The sequence below is a fragment of the Elephas maximus genome, chromosome 26 (assembly GCF_024166365.1).
Source record: "Elephas maximus indicus isolate mEleMax1 chromosome 26, mEleMax1 primary haplotype, whole genome shotgun sequence".
Classification (NCBI taxonomy): domain Eukaryota; kingdom Metazoa; phylum Chordata; class Mammalia; order Proboscidea; family Elephantidae; genus Elephas; species Elephas maximus.
The window spans coordinates 39,873,649-39,892,644 of NC_064844.1; positions in this window are offsets into that span (position 1 = coordinate 39,873,649).

Below are 18,996 nucleotides of genomic sequence, written 5' to 3' on the forward strand. Positions count from 1 at the left end.
TCACCTCCGCGTGCCGCCCTCCATGCTTCAAAGCTTTATTATTCACATCGTTTGAATCCGACCACCTCTCCCCTCCTTACTAAGAAAGCTGTTGTCTAACAAGTACAGTGTAGCCTTTGACGTTTGATTGCTATGACCCCCTAACAGAATGCTTTTAGGAAGTTGACAATTACTGAAATGTGAGCCGCAGTAAACACACACACACAGACATAGCTGAAATAATTCATCAATAACAAACCCAAGATTTATGATGTGAAGGGAACTCAGCTGCCTTTTGTAGTCTAGGATGAAAAAAAAAAATTAAATACAGAAGTAGTAATTAAACTTTGTTAGTCACATTTTAACACCACATGAAAGAAAGTCTCCTTTAATAAAGAAAGAAGCAACAAGGAATGCCAAATGCCACAGCAGTAGCAGTGCGATTAACTAGGTGTTTTCAAGGACAGTGGATTGCAGATTTCATCTCTTTGGTCTGTTTAAGCTTGGGTTTGACCAAGGGCCTTTTCCAATCCATCCTGGGTGGTTAGTGGTAATCCAGCCTTCTATTAAGGGTCCTTCTTGTTGTTAGATGGTATTGAGTCAACTCTGACTCACGGTGACCCCGTGTACAATAGAACTAGATGCTGACCAGTCTTGTGACATCTTCACAATCATTGGTATGCTTGAGTTCATTGTTGTGGCCACTGTGTATTTTGAGTGCCTTCCAACCTAAGGGGCTCATCTTCTAGTACTATATCAGAAAATATCCTGTGTGATCCGTAGGATTTTCATTGGCAATTTTTTTTTTCCTGGCCTGTCTTGGTCTGGAAGTTCTGTTGAAATCTGTCCACTATGAGTAACCCTGCTGGTATTTGAAACACTGGTGGCATAGTACTCTGTCCTATAGGGTCGATATGAGTCAGAATCGACTCGACGGCAGTGGGAGTGGAAGCTTCTAGCATCATAGCAACACACAAGCCACCACAGTAGCAACCCACCAATCACCACAGTAAGACAAACTGACAGACGGTGGTGAACTCAGGGTCCTGGCACGCTCTAAATGGTGCGGTCTGCGTAGCTACCCATGTCTCCAAGTGAAAACAGAAAACTCTTTGTGTTGCTAATATGAATAAAAGCAAAGGCAATACTTCCTGTGTGAAGTTGGGCTTGAGGAACTGGGCAGGCCTCAGGCCTACCCAGGTGCTTTTCCTGTCAAGGCTCAGCTTAAGGGACAAAACTAACAAGGTAAACAAATCTGGTTAGTGGAACAACACAATGATTTAAAAAAGAAAATTTTTTTGGTACAATTTTATTGAAATATAATTTACACACCATATAATCCACACATTTAAAGTATACAATTCAATGATTTTCAGTTTAAACAGAGTTGTATGGACCTCATTACTATCAATTTTAGAACATTTTCATCATTCCCCAAAGAAACCTTGTTTCCTTTAGGTATCACTCCAACCTTCCTCATCCTCCCAGCTCTAGGCAACCACTAATCTGCTTTCTGTCTCTATAAATTTGCCTATTCTAGATGTTTTATATAAATGGAATCATACAATATGTGGTCTTTTGTGGTTAGCTTCTTTCACTTAGTGTAATGTTTTCAAGGATTATTCATATTATAGCATGTATCAGTACTCCATTCCTTTTTAAGGCTACAAAATATTCCATTGTATGGATATACCGCATTATGTTTATCCATTCACCAGCTGATGGAACAACACAATGCTTTTGCAATCTTTTTAAGTTTTCTTTCTTTATGGGAAAGATTTCATGTCAAGCTGATTACCTTTGGGTAATGCACTAGACTAGAAGACCAAAGTAAAACTCTGAGTAAGAAATAGATTTCAGGTGCTTCAAGCTGGTGTTATAGCAAATAATGAGGTCCCAATACAATTCCTATAGCATTCAGAGGAAACTTTCCAAAATAAGCTCTTTTTCAAAGTACTAAATAAAAGTATCTTGTGTTTGAATTAGTCTTTTCAAAACAGCAAGAATCGTGTTAAACAAACATATATTGAGCACTTACTCTGTGCCTTGCAGGGTCACTGATCTCAAGGGCTTAAAAGTCTAATAAAAAACTAACAGTCACAGGTGACTAATGAAAATAAATGACAAATAGTGGTAGAGACAACAACACTTAAGAGCACAGGGGAAAAAATGATCAGTTCTGATGAGCAGGTTGAGAGCCAGTTAAACTAGAAGATAATGAACTGGCTGGAGAGCAGACTTACCTTGGTTTCAAAACTGTAGTCTGAGATTTCACATTAACATCTCAACAACACCCTTTTTGTTCAGAGAAGGAAGCTATAATTCCAGCATCAGCCTTCTCTCTTTGGCTCCCCAGTGGACTGAGTGACTATTGGTGGCTCTGTGTTTCCCTGGCTGTAGATAAAATAAAGAGTTGGCCTCAATATTTTGTAACATCTCCTATAGGCAGAGTAGAATGGGAAGACTTCAGTGTCTGGCTTAGAATCCTGGCTCCGCTGTTTCCTAGCTGTGTGGTCTTGTCAACTTATCGTTTCCAAGGATAGTTCTTTCATCTTTAAAATGTGATAATACAACCTACTCCACAGAAATAGTATAAGGGTGCAATGAGGTAATGTTCATAAGGTGCCTTGTAAATAAAAAAAATAGCAGGCAGTAAATAAATGGTAATTACTTAAAGCCCTTGAGTCCATGAGTGGTGAAAATGGGTGTTAATCCATTCAGCTACTAACCAAAAGGTTGGAGGTTTAAGTCCACCCAGAGGATCCGTGGAAGAAAGGCCTGGTGATCTACTTCCAAAAAACCAGCCCTCGAAAAACCCTACGAGTACAGTTCTACTCTGACACGTATGGGGTTGCTGTGAGTTAGAGCCCCCAATGTGGTAAAAGTGTGATGGTTCAGCTACTCAGTCAAAACAGTATTTACTGGTGGTGCAGTGGTTAGTGTTCAGCTACCAACCAAAAGGTCAGCAGCTCAAACCTACCAGCTGTTCCCTGGAGGCCCTGTGGGCAGTTCTACTCTGTCCTGTAGGGTTGCTGCTATGAGTCGGAATTGATTTGACAGCAATGAGTTTTTTTTTTTTTTTTTTGGTTATTATGTGCCCAGATGCATGTTGTTGTTGGTGATAGGTGCCATCATGTTGATTTTCAGCTTGTAGTAACCCCGTGTGACAGAGTAGAACTGCCCTGTGGGGTTTTCTAGGCTGTAATCTTTATGGAAGCAGATCGCCAGGTCTTTCTACCCTGGAGCCACTGGGTGGGTTCAGACCACCAACCTTTCTTTTAGCAACCCCAGGGTTCTTGCCCAAAGGCATGAGAGAATAAAAGAAGATAAGGGCCTTCCCATCCTTACAACATGGTGAGAAGCCTGGCCTACTCTATACGAAACAAATGGGGACCAAGACATTATCCCCTGAGCTGGATAATAATTCACCTACCACCTCTACTAGCCAGTGGCTTGTCCCTCTCTCAGGGTTCTCAGCACTTTCTCCTTTGGGTTTGAATTATTGGGTTAAATGTTTTATGTTCTCCATCAGATTGTGAAGTCCTTGAGGGTGGGGACCATATTCTTTCATATTTAAAATCCAGGCTTATTAGCTGTTTCTCTAGATTTCTTTTTCTTTCTCTTTGGAGTTATTTGTGATTTTACATTTAGAATTTAATTTTTAAAGTCTCTTGAGCCATATCTCATTGCAAGGCATGGCTCTACAGTCATGCCTATCTGTCCTCAGAAAGTTGAGATATTTAATTTCCTGAAGTCGGGTACCACTTTGGTTCATATAATTGACATGATGGGTCACTTCCTCATCACTGGTGATGTTTTTCTTCTCATGCTGATTAGCAAATTCAAAATAGCAATTCCATTGATTGTTTCTTCTACTTTTAGAGCCAAATGGTTGTCAGAACCAGCTAACTACGTGATTTGCACTGAGTTAACTACAACTCATGGCAACCCCATGTATGTCAGAGCAGAACTGTGCTCCACAGGGTTTTCAATGACTGATTTTTTTGGAAGTTAGATTGCCAGGTGCTTCTGGGTGGTCTCAAACCTTTTACCTTTTGGTTAGCAGCTGAGGGCATTAACTATTTGTACCACCCACTCACTCCTACCACCTCTCTAGGGGCTGTTAACACCACTCCAATATTCCATCCCCAAGCCTAAAATTGTTCAAGTTTCAAATTCCAGAAGAGAGGCCAGTTGGCCCTGCTTGGGTCAGGGGTCTATCCTTCAAGCAGTCCCTCTCACAAAGCACAGCTGCTGAGTGCCTACCCTTTGTTTGGGGACATTCATAGAGAAGGGCGATTTGTTGTGAGCTGGGCAGTCATTCTTAGTTGGCTTCTGCCACAGTGGGTGCTTTCTTCCTTATCCCAAACAAATTAGGAACAATCAATGCAGGGAAAAATCTACCCAAGACACTCTCTAAGGCAACCACTCTTTCATCTGGTAAAAAGTTATAAGATCAAAGGGAAAAAAATCACCAACCTGTAATTTTCTAGTATTTACGATGCTATCTTCTTTTACATGCTTACCTAGCATTTTAAGTTCTGTTATTTAACAGGTTAGAAATTCATGAGGCCAAGTATTTATTGCAATACGCAAATTTTATGTACCTAAGCTGTGCAGCTGGGAATAGGCATCTTCTTAAAACATAGTGCAGCCCTCAAGGAAAAGACTCTAAATCAGAAACTCCAGGGGTTCTTAGCTAGCAAAAGAATTCAGAAAGAACTCGAGGCATTGCAAGATCAGGGGTGTAGGGCAGGAGAAAGTACTCTTCCATTTATTTCTTCATTGACTATTTAGTGAGCACTTACTCCGAGTCAGGCCCTGGGCCAGTCACCCAGGGTGGTCTCTCCTCAGAGATCTGAAGGTGCACTATTAAACTAGCAATCATCCTCACTGGGGCTAAAATGGGGATGTGCTGGGTGTATAGAGTTCCTGGGTGGTGCAAAAGGTTAATATATTCGCTGCTAACTGAAAGGTTGGTAGTTTGAGTTCACCCAGAGGTGCCTTGGAAGAAAAGCCTGGAGATCTACTTCTGAAAAAATCAACTACTAGAACCGTATGGAGCACAGTTCTATTCTGACACACATAGGGTCACTGTGAGTTGGAATTGACTTGATGGCAAGTGGTTTTGGGGTGTATAGAATCATATAGCAAGATGACCTCACCTAGATAAGGAAGATGATTTAAGGAAGCTTGAGATCTAAGAAGAAATGCATGAAGCCAGATGGGGAGAAGGAAGAGTGTTGCATGTGCCAAGGCTCTGAAGCAAGAGAGAAGACTACACACCCAAGGAACCTTATGAATCTAGAAGTGTTGACAGCCAGGAGGCAGTATGGGAAGAGGAGACAGGGACCAGCTCAGGGACAGCTTGAGTTAAACTTTATTCTGGAGGCAAATGGGAGTCACCGAAGGTATTAAACAGGACAATAACCCTCTGATACAGTGAGGAGAAGGACTGGGGCTGGACAACGCTAGACATCAAATACATAAGGATTCTGGTAGAAGGCTCCAAAAGATCTGATTGGGCCTTTCCAGAAAGCCCATTTGAGAGCTAGTGCTTGTGCCCCCAAATTTAGGAGAAGTTCTTTGGAAAGCCAGAGCAGGGTGCTGAGATCCTGAGCAGGGCAGGTGTCTAAGCCCAAGGCAATGCTGAGAGAAGGGTTTAAGGGACAACTCACAGTGACAATGAGACTCCATGTACTGACACAGGACAGAGACCACAGAGTCCAGGTCAGGCACTATATCATAAGTGTCTTTGTAAGCCATGGTTCTGCCCTTGAGCTCCTGGTTCCACTAAGACAGAGAGGCTGCCAACATTGACAGATGTGTTATGCTGGGATTCAGAACCTTGTGCTGAGTAGAGCCAGGATAGGCTCAGCCTCTTGGCTGCATTCCTTCCATCACAGCTGGAATAGATTCAACACCTGCTCTCGTTCCTCCCTCCTCCCCTGCAATACCACTTTTAGCTTGGTTATACCACAAGGTGACTAATTCTCCAGTTCACATCTCACTCCTTTTTCTGAAGGGAGTGAGCCTTTGTCTGAAATGGCCAGACTGACCTATTGTTTCATCACTCACTTATTATTTATTTAGCAATATGGGTAAAGCACTGTGCAAGACCTTGAGGGGGTCACAAATGAATCAGATACAAATCTTGACTTTAGGGAACTTGCAATCCTGTATGAGAAATACGACTGAGGATCTGCCATGTGCCAGGCACTGTGTTGGGTTTCAGAGACACAAGGAGCTCACAGGAAAACACTTAATTGTGCACTAGCTGCTGAATGTATTGTTATTTTAAATGTTGGCACCTTGGCACGTCAGAGAGTGAGGAAGAGCAAGCTGCCTTTGCTAGAGAAACATTGACAAATGTGCAGGGCAGAAGCTGAGACTCCAGAGCCTAGGGCATCCTATGACAATGCTTTCAAAGGAGGGGCATCTAATCTGCAGGCAGTGGGGAAGAATTCAGAGGCCATTTTTTTAGGTATTTTTTTTATGTACTGAAGAGGTGGTGATAGAGGACGACAAGAATACTCAGTCCAGGGTAGGGGTCAGGAAAGACTCTACAGTGGAGGTAAAAACTGAATGTTAGCTGGGCCAGCTGGCAGGAAAATATTTTGGGCAGAGAGAACAGAATTGCCATAAAGGACAGGTAAATACAATGAAGTGTCATCATATGATGAAATTCCATAGAAAATCAAAAATCTAAGTCTGCATGTACCAACATAGATCTCAAAAAAACAATGCTGCATTAAGAAGGCAAGTTGCAGAATTATATACGTGTGTGTGTGTGTGTGTGTAAAAGATCTAGAAGGAAAACACACCAAACTCATAGAAGTGGTTACCTCTGGGGAATGGAGAAGTGCTTGAGGATGCGGGGGGTGGGGTGGGGCTGAAGTTTTATGTCTAGTGTTTCAGTTTCTTAAAAGGAGAATATATTCATCTATCATTTAGGAAATTGTTGTTGTGTGCTGTCTAGTCGATTCTGACTCACAGTGATACCATCTATATGACAGAGTAGAACTGCCCCATAGGGTTTCCTAGGTTGTATTTTTTATGGGAGCAGACCTCCAAGTCTTTTCTCTCACGGAGCCTTTTCTCCCATGGAGCCACTGGGTAGGTTCAAACCACCGACTTTTCAGGTAGCAGCCTAAAGCTTAACCATTGTGCCACAGGGCTCCTTTAGGAAATTGGCAACCTATAATACAAGGTGAAAAGTAGTAGGTGCTATGAGACAGACAGAGATGGAGAGATGGGAGTCCTATGGGAGGTGAAGGGTGAGACACAGCACTTTAGATAGCAATGTTGGAGGAAACCCAGGACAGCCCCTGGTTTGAAGAATGGGCCAGATGTGGCCTTGCAGAGATGGAGATGGCAGAGAGAAAGAAGGGCAGCAGAGGGAACAATAGTAAAGTGTGAGATGGAGAAGGGAAAGGGCAAATTGTCTGGAATGGTTGTGTGAAGGGGAAGAATGGGGCATAAGGAAAAAAGCTGGGTTAGGATCTAGTCATTGAGGGCTTTGGAGGCTTTTAAGCAAAGGTCTGGCTCAGTAGAGCTGGTAGCAAAGGGCACAGCAGGAGGAGGGAGTCAAGCCAGGAGGCTGTTACAGAGGCCAAACTGGGGCAGGAGGCATGGGCAGAAGGGGGCGGGAGTGTCAGGCACTGTGGGTGCAGAATGTCTGGGTATAGCTATAGCATTCTGCATATTATATAATTCAAATCTAAAACCCAGCTCCTTAGAAAGATTCTTATCTCTGGCTTAAACACCGTGGAGGTGATATAAACTCTGAAGAATGACATGCTCTTTAAACCAAATTCTCAAGGAAAGCCATAGTTTCCTTGGAAGTTCTTTATTAATTTAAATACCACAGCTTTCTGCTAACACTGAGATTATAATATTCCAGTGGGACTTCCTTTGCGTAAGATGAAAATAAGCCTGACAGAAGTATTACAAAACTAAACAAGGAATATTACAAGAAACATTAATTACCTCCCATTCTTTCTTCTCACTCACTAAAACAACTGTTTAGACAGAGAAGTGCAGAGAAGGGTGGAGCAGAACTGAAGGGTGAAAGGCTCAGGTAATTTCTGCTGCTTTGATAAATCTGAAATAGGATCTTTTGACATCTGAGAGTGGGAGGTATGTTTCAAGGAGTGCTTTGCATTGGGTTACCTCAGGTAACGCTGATATTCTTTTTGAATCAAGCAGTTTTGGACTGAATGTATAATTTCTCCTCTGTGAAGTCACCTTGGAACTGCCCCTCCCCTTCTCTGGCTGGAGTAATTACCTCTTCTCTGGGCACTGAGTCCCTGCTCACTGCTCTGTCAGAGATGGCTGCCTGCTGTAAACTCAGCAAGCCCAGCGTCGGCAGGAATTCATACTTGATGCCCACCCTGACTAGCCCAGTGACTGCGTTTATCTGAATTATGAGAATAAGAATGAGAATGAGAAGTAGATTTGAGGAAGAAGGGGGGGGAACAGACAAAGAGGGAGAAGTTGGGTTGGCTGAAACCCAATACTATGGGCTCTATATAAAGCTGCCCAGCCAAGAAGGAACTAGCCCTGTTTGGTCTGTTTCTGTAAAAGGTGTTCCATACGCAATATTTGTATACCGGACCCCAGAAGGTAATGCAATAGTCAATCATCAAGCCCTCACCCCACCTTCTATCATATACTTCTCTTCAGCAGCCCTTGGAAGGGCCCTTCTGATACAGGAATTCTTACAAAAAACTCGAGAAAGCCTGGCAGCACAGCATGAAATGATCAAGATAGTGTTCTAAACAATCAGCAGGAGCATGTACACACTTACATTGGTTGTATACATAAATAATGACGGATTACTGCGTGCTCGACTCTTACCCATCGACCCTCCCTATCAAGGAATATCCACCCCCCTTTTTTTCTCTGTCTCACTCTGCGCCGCTCTTCTCTCTGACAGATTTGGTACTTCCAGGTCCACTGTTGTCCACATTTTCCCTCAACTGCTGCTCTGGTCCTGTATCCTGTGCTGTCTCTCTCATCATCATCAATGCTGATGAGACCAGTGGATTCTTGGCCTAAGGGCTGATGTGGTAATTGCAGGGAATTCTCAATCTTTCTGTAAATTTTTGTGTTTTATTTACTGTTGCTGGCGAAATCCTGCAAATGCTGGTAACATGACACCCCTCCAATTCAACACCTGCCTGTATGCCTTCGAAACGCCTTCTTCTTGGAGCTGTTTGTTTAGATGACTTGGGTTTTTTGGTTGAAAGACAGCAGCTTCCAGTTTCTCTCATTTCCAAAAAGGCCTTTATTTCATTTTAATTCTTGACTGAATAATCATTTGCCTTCCTCTTGTACAGTGGCTTGCTGTTTGGTTTGAGCATTTTACGCTTACCTTTGCACCTGTTATGAATGTTTCTCAAATATGTAACATGATAATTAGGCAAACAAGTAAAATAACCTGAAAAAACACGAACAGTCTCTAGAAAAATCATATCCAAGTTCATTGAGAGTAATTATTGATTTACAAAGTGCTCATTTTGAGGAACCCAATTTTGCCAAAAGAGGTTTGATGGAAATATGCAAGAAAACAAAAAAAAATTTTCATCACTAAAACTCAGTTATTAAGATTACACTTAGAGATTGAAGACCTACATGCAAGTAAGGCTTCACAGTCCTTATTATCCTGTTTGTTTCAAACTGAGCATGGCCTCTGTTATGGATTGAATTGTTATGCTGAAGCCCTAACCCCTGTACCTGTGACTGTGACAATGTTTGGAAGTATAGGTTTTCTTTTGTTAATGAGATCATACCAGAGTAGGGTGGGTCCTAAACCTGATCACTTCTGAGAGGTATCTTATAAAGAACAGAATAGACAGAAACACACACACCGAGGAAGACAATTGCCATGTGAGGATCTGTCTACAGGCAAAGGAACATCAAGTGTTGCTGGAAGACTTTCAGAAACTAGGAGAGAGGCACACAGAAGGAATTGATGCACTGAGACCCTGATTTGGACTTTTAACCTCCAGAACTGTAAGAAAATAAATTTTTGTTCTTTATAGTCAACCACTTGTGGTATTTTTTGTTACAGCAGCACTAGATAACTAAGACAGGCTCCATGGGACCCTCAGAGGGCATTAAAATCCTGTTTTGGGGTGAGTATAATACAATTTCCACTACCCATTGGGTCAGTTTGTCATATTGTGGTAGCTTGTGTGTTGCTATTATGCTGGAAGTGATGCCACTGGTATTTTAAGTACCAGCAGAGTCACCCATGTTGGATAGGTTTCAACAGAGCTTCCAGACTAAGACAGACTAGGAAGAAAGGCCTAGCAAACTACTTCTGAAAATTAGCCAATGAAAACCTTGTAGGTCATAACAGAACATGGTTTGACTCGCTTGCTTTAGACACCAATCACTGGAGGAGGGCAGCATGTTTGATAAAACAGAGGGCCAACGAGGGTAAAGGAGCCCCTCAGTGAGACAGATTGGCATAGTACCTGCAACAATAAACACAAACATAACCAGTAATTGTGAGGATGATGTGGGACCTAGCAATGTTTCATTCTATCGTACACAGGTTACCATGAGTTAAACTCAACTTGATGGCAGCTTTTTATCTATCTGTCTATAATAGAGTTGCAAAGATAGTACAGATAGCCCAGAACTCATTTCCCCATCATTAACATCTTACGTTAATTTAATGCATTTATCACAATTAACATTATTGCGAACTGAAGTCCATTTTTTATTGAGGAGTCCCTGTGATGTGCAAATGCTTAATGTCCTCGGCTGCTGACTGAAAGGTTGGCAGTTGGAGTCTACCCAGAGGTACCTTGGAAGAAAGATCTGGCAATCTACTTCTGAAAAATCAGCCACTGAAAACTGTATGGAGCACAGATCTACCTTGTCATACATGGGGTCTCCACGAGTCAGAATCAACTCAATGGCAACTAGAAAATACTTTATTGGAATTTCCATATTTTTTTCCCTCAAAATGACTTTTTTCTGTTCCGGGATCCTACTCAGGATACCATGTTAGCTTTAGTCATTGTGTCTCCTTAGGTTCCTCAAGGTTTGTGGCAATTTCTCAGAATTTTCATTTTTCTGATGACCTCGACCAAATGTCCTTCAATTTGAGAAGTAGCACTAGAGAGAAGGGAAACAAATGAGGTAAGACCTACAACTGCCCTTGCTTACTGCTTGGAGTTTATAATGCAAGCAAGGGGGATTCCAAACCGAGCTCAGTAGCCTCCTTGAGATGAGGAAACAGAGTTCAGGATTTAAGGAGACCAAGGTGGCTAAAATTTGCAGGGTAGAGACCTGCAGAGGATCTTCTTGAGTCTTCAACTATGTAGCGATCAGCTCATGAAAGTGGAGAAGCTGAGACCAGGGAAAGAGCCACTGGGAAGGCAGGTGGAAAAATCCCTGAAACTCACACAGGGCTGGGAATAGTTTGTGTTTCCAACAGCAATAGTGGAAAACCCTCCTAACACATGGGCCACTGGGTAGAGTTCTCAGAAAGGGGCTGCCTAAAAATGTCAAATTATCCCTAGATTTGAGGGCATACTGGGCCCACCAAACAAAAAAGCCAGGCTTGAAAGAATCAAATTATTTCCAAGTAACTTAACTGCATCCCAGAATAAAGACCAAAAATATATAAATAAATACAAAAAAACTCCTGTATCCAACAACATAAAAATCACAATGTCTGATATTCAATAAAACATTATCAGGCATGCAAGAAGGAGTAAAACATAATCAGTAATGAGAAACATCTGAATAAAAACAGATACATAAATGACACAGGCGCTAGAACTAAAGAACAAAGACTAAGATAGCTATTATAAGTATACTTTGTATGTTCAAGAAGGCAAAATAAAGTATAAGCATGATAAGGAAAAACACAAAAGATTTTTATATCAACTCAGTGAACATCTAGAGATGAAAGATACATTGTCTGGGATAAAAAAAATACATTGGATGGGATTAACAGCAGGGTAGACCTGCAGAAGAAATGATTAGTGAGCTTGAAGACATAGCTTAGAAACTATCCAAAATGAAACAGAGAAAAAAGACTGAAGGAAAAAAATCACTAAAAAGAACAGAGTACTGAGTTGTGGGACAACATCAAACACCCTAATATATAAATAACTGGGGCTCTACAGAATTGGAGTGAGGGGTAGAAAAATATTTGAAGAAATAATGGCTGAAAAATTTTCCACATATGATGAAAACTATAAACTCACAGTCCAAGGTGTTTACATATGGGAAGTAGTATTACTGGTCTTTCTGCCTTTTCCACATAATAGTATTCTTGTTTCAGTATTCAAAAATTTTTATGTAGAGACACATATTTGTATGCAGATACATACAAAGGGGACTTGAATGATGACCATCAAATTGCCTCCAGAAGGGGAATGGGATATGAGGGAGGGCAAGAAAAAAAAAAAGAAAAAAACTTTCATGTTTATCTCTGTAAAGCATTGTATTATTTAATTTCTTAATGACTATAAAATTATTTTTAAAAGAGAAATGGAAGAAACAATGTAGGACTATGGCGCATCCTACCTAAGCTGATAGAGGATGAGTGAAATGCTTAAAGATCCTGTGAACTGGTGACAATGTAAATCTAAACAAATCACTCCCCTGCTTAAAACCCTAAAAAACTGGGGGGTAAAATCTAAGCACCTGAGCAGGGTTCATAAGAGCCTGTATAATCCGGCCTTGCCTGATTCTTTTTTCTGAGTTTATTCCACTACACATACCTGAGAAGCTCTTTCCCATTTGCACACCAGAAAACTCTCAGTTATTATTCTAAATTCATTTATTTTCTTTCCTTTTTTATTGTAATTTAGATGAAGGCTTACAGAACAAACTAGTTTCTTATCAAACAGTTAGTACACACATTGTTCTGTGACATTGGTTAACCCCATGACATGTCAACACTCTCCCTTCTCAACCCTGTGTTGCCTATTACCAGCTTTCCTGTTCCCTCCTGCCTTCCAGTCCCTGCCCCAGGGCTGGTGTGCCCTTCTAGTTTTGTTTTGTTCCATGGGCCTGTTCAATCTTTGGCTGAAGGGTGAATTTCAGGAGTGACCTCATTACTGAACTGAAGGGGTGTCCAGGGACCATACTCTCAGTGTTTCTCCAGTCTTTGCTAGACCAGTAAGCCTGGTCTTTCTTTTTGAGTTAGAATTTTGTTCTACATTTTTCTCCAGCTCTGTTGTGATCCCTGTCAGAGCAGCCAGTGGTGGCAGCCAGGCACCATCTTGTACTGGACTCAGTCTAGTGGAGGCCGTGGTAGATGTGGTCCATTAGTCCTTTGGACTAATCTTTCCCTTGTGTCTTTAGTTTTCTTCATTATTCCTTGCTCCTGAAGGGGTGAGACCAGTGGAATATCTTAGATGGCTGCTCACAGGCTTTTAAGACCCCAGATGCTACTCACCAAAGTAGAATGTAGAACATATTCTTTATAAACTATTTTGTGCAATTGAGCTAGATATTCCCTGAGATCATGGTTCCCACAGCCTTCAGCCCAGCAATTCATTCCCTCAGGGAGTTTGGATGTGCCTACGGAGCTACCAAGACCTTGCCTTGTACAGGTTTTGCTGTCTTTCCCAGTATTGGATACTCTTACCCATCATCAAAATTTCCACTTGCATATTGTCTGTTAAGTGTTTTTCTATGCCTACCACTTCCCTCCCTCATAACCATCAAAGATTGTTTCTTTTTCCAAAAAAATAATTTTTATTGTGCTTTAAGTGAAAGTCAGTCTCTCACACAAAAACCCATATACACCTTGCTACACACTCCCAATTACTCTCCCCCTAATGAGACAGCCTGCTCTCTCCCTCCACTCTCTCTTTTCATGTCTTTTTCGCCAGCTTCTAACCCCCTCCACTCTCTCATCTCCCCTCCAGGCAGGAGATGCCAACATAGTCTCAAGTGTCCACCTGATCCAAGAAGCTCACTCCTCACCAGCATCCCTCTCCAGCCCATTGTCCAGTCCAATCCATGTCTGAAGAGTTTGCTTTGGGAACAGTTCCTGTCCTGGGCCAACAGAAGGTCTGGGGGCCGTGACCACTGGGGTCCTTCCACTCAGTCAGACCATTAAGTCTGGTCTTTTCGTGAGAATTTGGGGTCTGCATCCCACTGCTCTCCTGCTCCCTCAGGGGTTCTCTGTTGTGTTCCCTGTCAGGGCAGTCATCGGTTGTAGCCGGGCACCCTCTAGTTCTTCTGGTCTCAGGATGATGTAGTCTCTGGTTCATGTGGCCCTTTCTGTCTCTTGGGCTCGTAATCACCTTGTGTGCTTGGTGTTCTTCATTCTCCTTTGATCCAGGTGGGTTGAGACCAATTGATTGATGCATCTTAGATGGCTGCTCACTAGCGTTTAAGACCCCAGATGCCACTCTTCAAAGTGGGATGCAGAATGTTTTGTTAAGATTTCATTATGCCAATTGACTTAGATGTCCCCTGAAACCATGGTTCCCAGACCCCTGCCCCTGCTACACTGGCCTTCGAAGCATTCAGTTTATTCAGGAAACTTCTTTGCTTTTGATTTAGTACAATTGTGCTGACCTCCCCTGTATTGTGTGTTGTCTTTCCCTTCACCCAAAGTAGTTCTTATCTACTATCTAATTAGTGAATACTCCTCTCCCACCCTTCCTCCCTGCCCCCCTCTTGTAACCACAAAAGAATGTTTTCTTCTCAGTTTAAACTATTTCTCAAGTTCTTATAATAGTGGTCTTATACAATATTTGTCCTTTTGCAACTGACTAATTTCATGCAGCATAAAGCCTTCCAGGTTCCTCCATGTTATGAAATGTTTCATAGATTCCTCACTGTTCTTTATCGATGCGTAATATTCCATTGAGTGAATATACCGTAATTTATTTATCCATTCATCCGTTGATGGGCACCTTGGTTGCTTCCATGTTTTTACTATTGTAAACAGTGCTGCAATAAATATGGGTGTGCATATATCCGTTCGTGTAAACGCTCTTATTTCTCTAGGATATATTCCAAGGAGTGGGATTGCTGGATCGTATGGTAGGTCTATTTCTAGCTTTTTAAGGAAATGCCAAATCAATTTCCAAAGTGGTTGTATCATTTTGCATTCCCACTAGCAGTGTATAAGTGTTCCAATCTCTCCACAGAGATTTTGTGTTTTTTGGATTAATGCCAGCCTTGTTGGGGTGAAGGGAAATCTCAGTGTAGTTTTGATCTGCATTTCTCTAATGGCTAATGATTTTGAACATTTCCTCATATACCTTAGCTACCTGAATCTCTTCTTTACTGAAGTGTCTATTCATATCTTTTGCCCATTTTTTAATTGGGTTATTTGTCTTTTTGCAGTTGAATTTTTGCAGTATCATGTAGATTTTAGAGATCAGGCGCTGATCAGAAATGTCATAGCTAAAAACGCTTTCACAGTCTGTAGGTAGTCTTTTTACTCTTTTAGAGAAGTCTTTGGATGAGCATAGGTGTTTGATTTTTAGGAGCTCCCAGTTATCTAGGTTTTCTTCTACGTTCTTTATAATGTTTTCTATACTGTTTACGCCATGTATTAGGGCTCCTAACGTTGTCCCTATTTTTTCTTCCATGATCTTTATCGTTTTAGATTTTATATTTAGGTCTTTGATCCATTTAGTGTTAGTTTTTGTGCGTGGAATGAGGTATGGGTATTGTTACATTTTTTTGCAGATGAATATCCAGTTATGCCAACCCCATTTGTTAAAAAGACTGTCTTTTCCCCTTTTAACTGTTTTGGGGCCTTTGTCAAATATCAACTGCTCATATGTGGATGGATTTATGTCTGGATTCTCAATTCTGTTCCATTGGTCCATGTATCTGTTGTTGTACCAGTACCAGGCTGTTTTGACTACTGTGGCAGTATAACAGCTTCTAAAATCAGGTAAAGTAAGGCCTCCCACTTTGTTCTTCTTTTTCAGTAATGCCTTATTTATCCGGGGCCTCTTAACCCTCCATATGAAATTGGTGATTTGTTTCTCCATCTCATTGAAGAATGTTGTTGGGATTTGGATCAGAATTGCATTAAGTGTATAGATCGCTTTTGGTAGAATAGACACTTTTATAATGTTAAGTCTTCCTATCCACGAGCAAGGTATGTTCTTCCACTTATGTAAGTCTCTTTTGGTTTCTTGCAGAAGTGTACTGTAGTTTTCTTTGTGTAAGTCTTTTACATCTCTGGTAAGATTTATTCCCAAGTATTTTATCTTCTTGGGGGCTAGTATAAATGGCATTGATTTGGTGATTTCCTCTTCGATGTTCTTTTTGTTGGTGTAGAGGAATCCAACTGATTTTTATATGTTTATATTGTATCCCAATAATCTGCTGAACTCTTCTATTAGTTTCAGTAGTTTTCTGGAGGATTCCTTAGGGTTTTCTGTGTATAAGATCATGCCATCTGCAAATAGAGATACTTTTACTTCTTCCTTGCCAGTCTGGATGCCCTTTATTTCTTTATCTAGCCTAATTGCTCTGGCTAGGACTTCCAGTACAATGCTGAATAAGAGTGGTGATAAAGGGCACCCTCATCTGGTTCCCGATCTCAGTGAGAATGTTTTCAGGCTCTCTCCATTTAGGGTGATGTTGGCTGATGGCTTTGTATAAAGGCCCTTTATTATGTTGAGAAATTTTCCTTCTATTCCTATCTTGCTGAGAGTTTTTATCATGAAAGAGTGTTGAACTTTCTCAAATGCCTTTCCTGTATCAATTGATAAAATCATGTGATTCTTGCCTTTTGTTTTATTTATGTGGTGGATTACATTAATTGTTTTTCTAATGTTGAGCCATCCCTACATACCTGGTATGAATCCCACTTGGTCATGGTGAGTTATTTTTTTGATATGTTGTTGAATTCTATTGGCTAGAATTTTGTTAAGGATTTTTGCATCTACATTCATGAGGGATATAGGTCTATAATTTTCTTTTCTTGTGGTGTCTTTACCTGGTTTTGGTATCAGGGATATGGTGGCTTCATAGAATCAGTTTGGTCGTATTCCATGCTATCTATGCTCTGAAATACCTTTAGTAGTAGTGGTGTTAACTCTTCTCTGAAATTTTGGTAGAACTCTGCAGTGAAGCCCTCCAGACCAGGGCTTTTCTTTGTTAGGACTTTTTTGATTACCTTTTCAATCTCTTCTTTTGTGATGGGTCTATTTACTTCTACCTCTGTTTGTGTTAGTTTAGGTAGGTAGTGTGTTTCTAGGAATTCATCCATTTCTTCTAGGTTTTCAAATTTGTTTGAGTATAGTTTTTCATAGTAATCTGATATGATTCTTTTAATTTCAGTTGGATCTGTTGTAATATCTCCCCTTTCATTTCTTATTTGGGTTATTTGCTTCCTCTCCTGTTTTTCTTTTGTCAGTTTGGCCAGTGATTTATCAATTTTGTTGATTTTTTCAAAAAATCAGTTTTTGGTCTTGTTAATTCTTTGAATTGTTTTTCTGTTTTCTATTTCCTTTAGTTCAGCTCTAATTTTTATTATTTGTTTTCTCCCAGTGCCTGTGGGTTTCTTCTGTTGCTCTCTTTCTATTTGTTCAAGTTGTAGGAATTGTTCTTTGATTTTGGCCCTTTCTTCTTTTGGATGTGTGCATTTATTGATATAAATTGGCCTCTGAGCACCGCTTTTGCTGTGTCCCAAAGGTTCTGATAGGAAGTGTTTTCATTATCCTTGGATTCTCTGAATTTCTTTATTCCATCCTTAATGTCTTCTATAATTCAGTCTTTTTTGAGCAGGGTATTGTTCAGTTTCCAAGTGTTTGATTTCTTTTCCCTGCTTTTCCTGTTATCGATTTCTATTTTTATGGTCAGAGAAGATGCTTTGTAATATTTCAATGTTTTGGATTCTGCTAAGGCTTGCTTTATGACCTAATATGTGGTCTATTCTAGAGAATATTCCGTGTGCACTAGAAAAAAAATATACTTGGTTGCTACTGGGTGGAGTGTTCTGTATATGTCTTCGAGGCCAAGTTGGTTGATTGTGGCGTTTAGATCTTCTGTGTCTTTATTGAGCTTCTTCCTGGATGCCCTGTTCTTCACCGAATATGGTGTGTTGAAGTCTCCTACTATTATTGTGGAGCTGTCTATCTCACTTTTCAGTGCTGATAGTGTTTGTTTTATGTATCTTGCAGCCCTGTCATTGGGTGCATAAATGTTTAATATGGTTATATGTTCTTGGTGTACTACCCATTTAATCATTATATAGTGTCCTTCCTTACCCTTTCTGATGGATTTAACTTTAAAGTCTATTTTGTCAGAAATTAATATTGACACTCCTACTCTTTTTTGATTGTTGTTTGCTTGATATGTTTTTTCCATCCTTTGAGTTTTAGTTTGTGTCTCTAAGTCTAAGGTGTGTCTCTTGTAGATAGCATATACATGGATCTTGTTTTTTAACCCATTCTGCCACTCTCTGTCTCTTTATTGGTGCATTTAGTCCATTTACATACACAGTAATTATGGATAGGTATGGATTTAGTGCTGTCATTTTGATGTCTTTTTTTGTGTGTTGACAGCTTCTTTTTCCCACTTGATGTGCTGAGTAGATTTTCGTTATATATTGTCCTTTCATCATATTTGTTGTTGTTAATTTTGTTTCTGCTGAGTCTGTATTTTTCCCTTGTATTTTATTTTGGTGAGTAGGATAATTTGTCTCTTTTGTGGTTACCTTATTATTTACCTCTATTTTTCTAAATTTAAAACTAACTTTTTTCTTTGTATCACTGTGTCTTTCTCTCCATATGGAAGGTGTATGATTACATTTCTTAGTCCCTCTTTATTATTTTAATGTTGTCTTCTTTTATATAATAACATCACCATTGCCCTGTGTTGGGCTTTTTTTTTTTTTTTAATCTTGCTTTTTTTATTTGGATTTTCCTGTCTGGGTTGACTTCTGGTTGCTCTGCCCAGTGTTCTAGTCTTGAGTCGATACCTGATATTATTGATTTTCTAACCAAAGGACTCCCTTTAGTATTTCTTGTGGTTTTGGTTTGATTTTTAAGAATT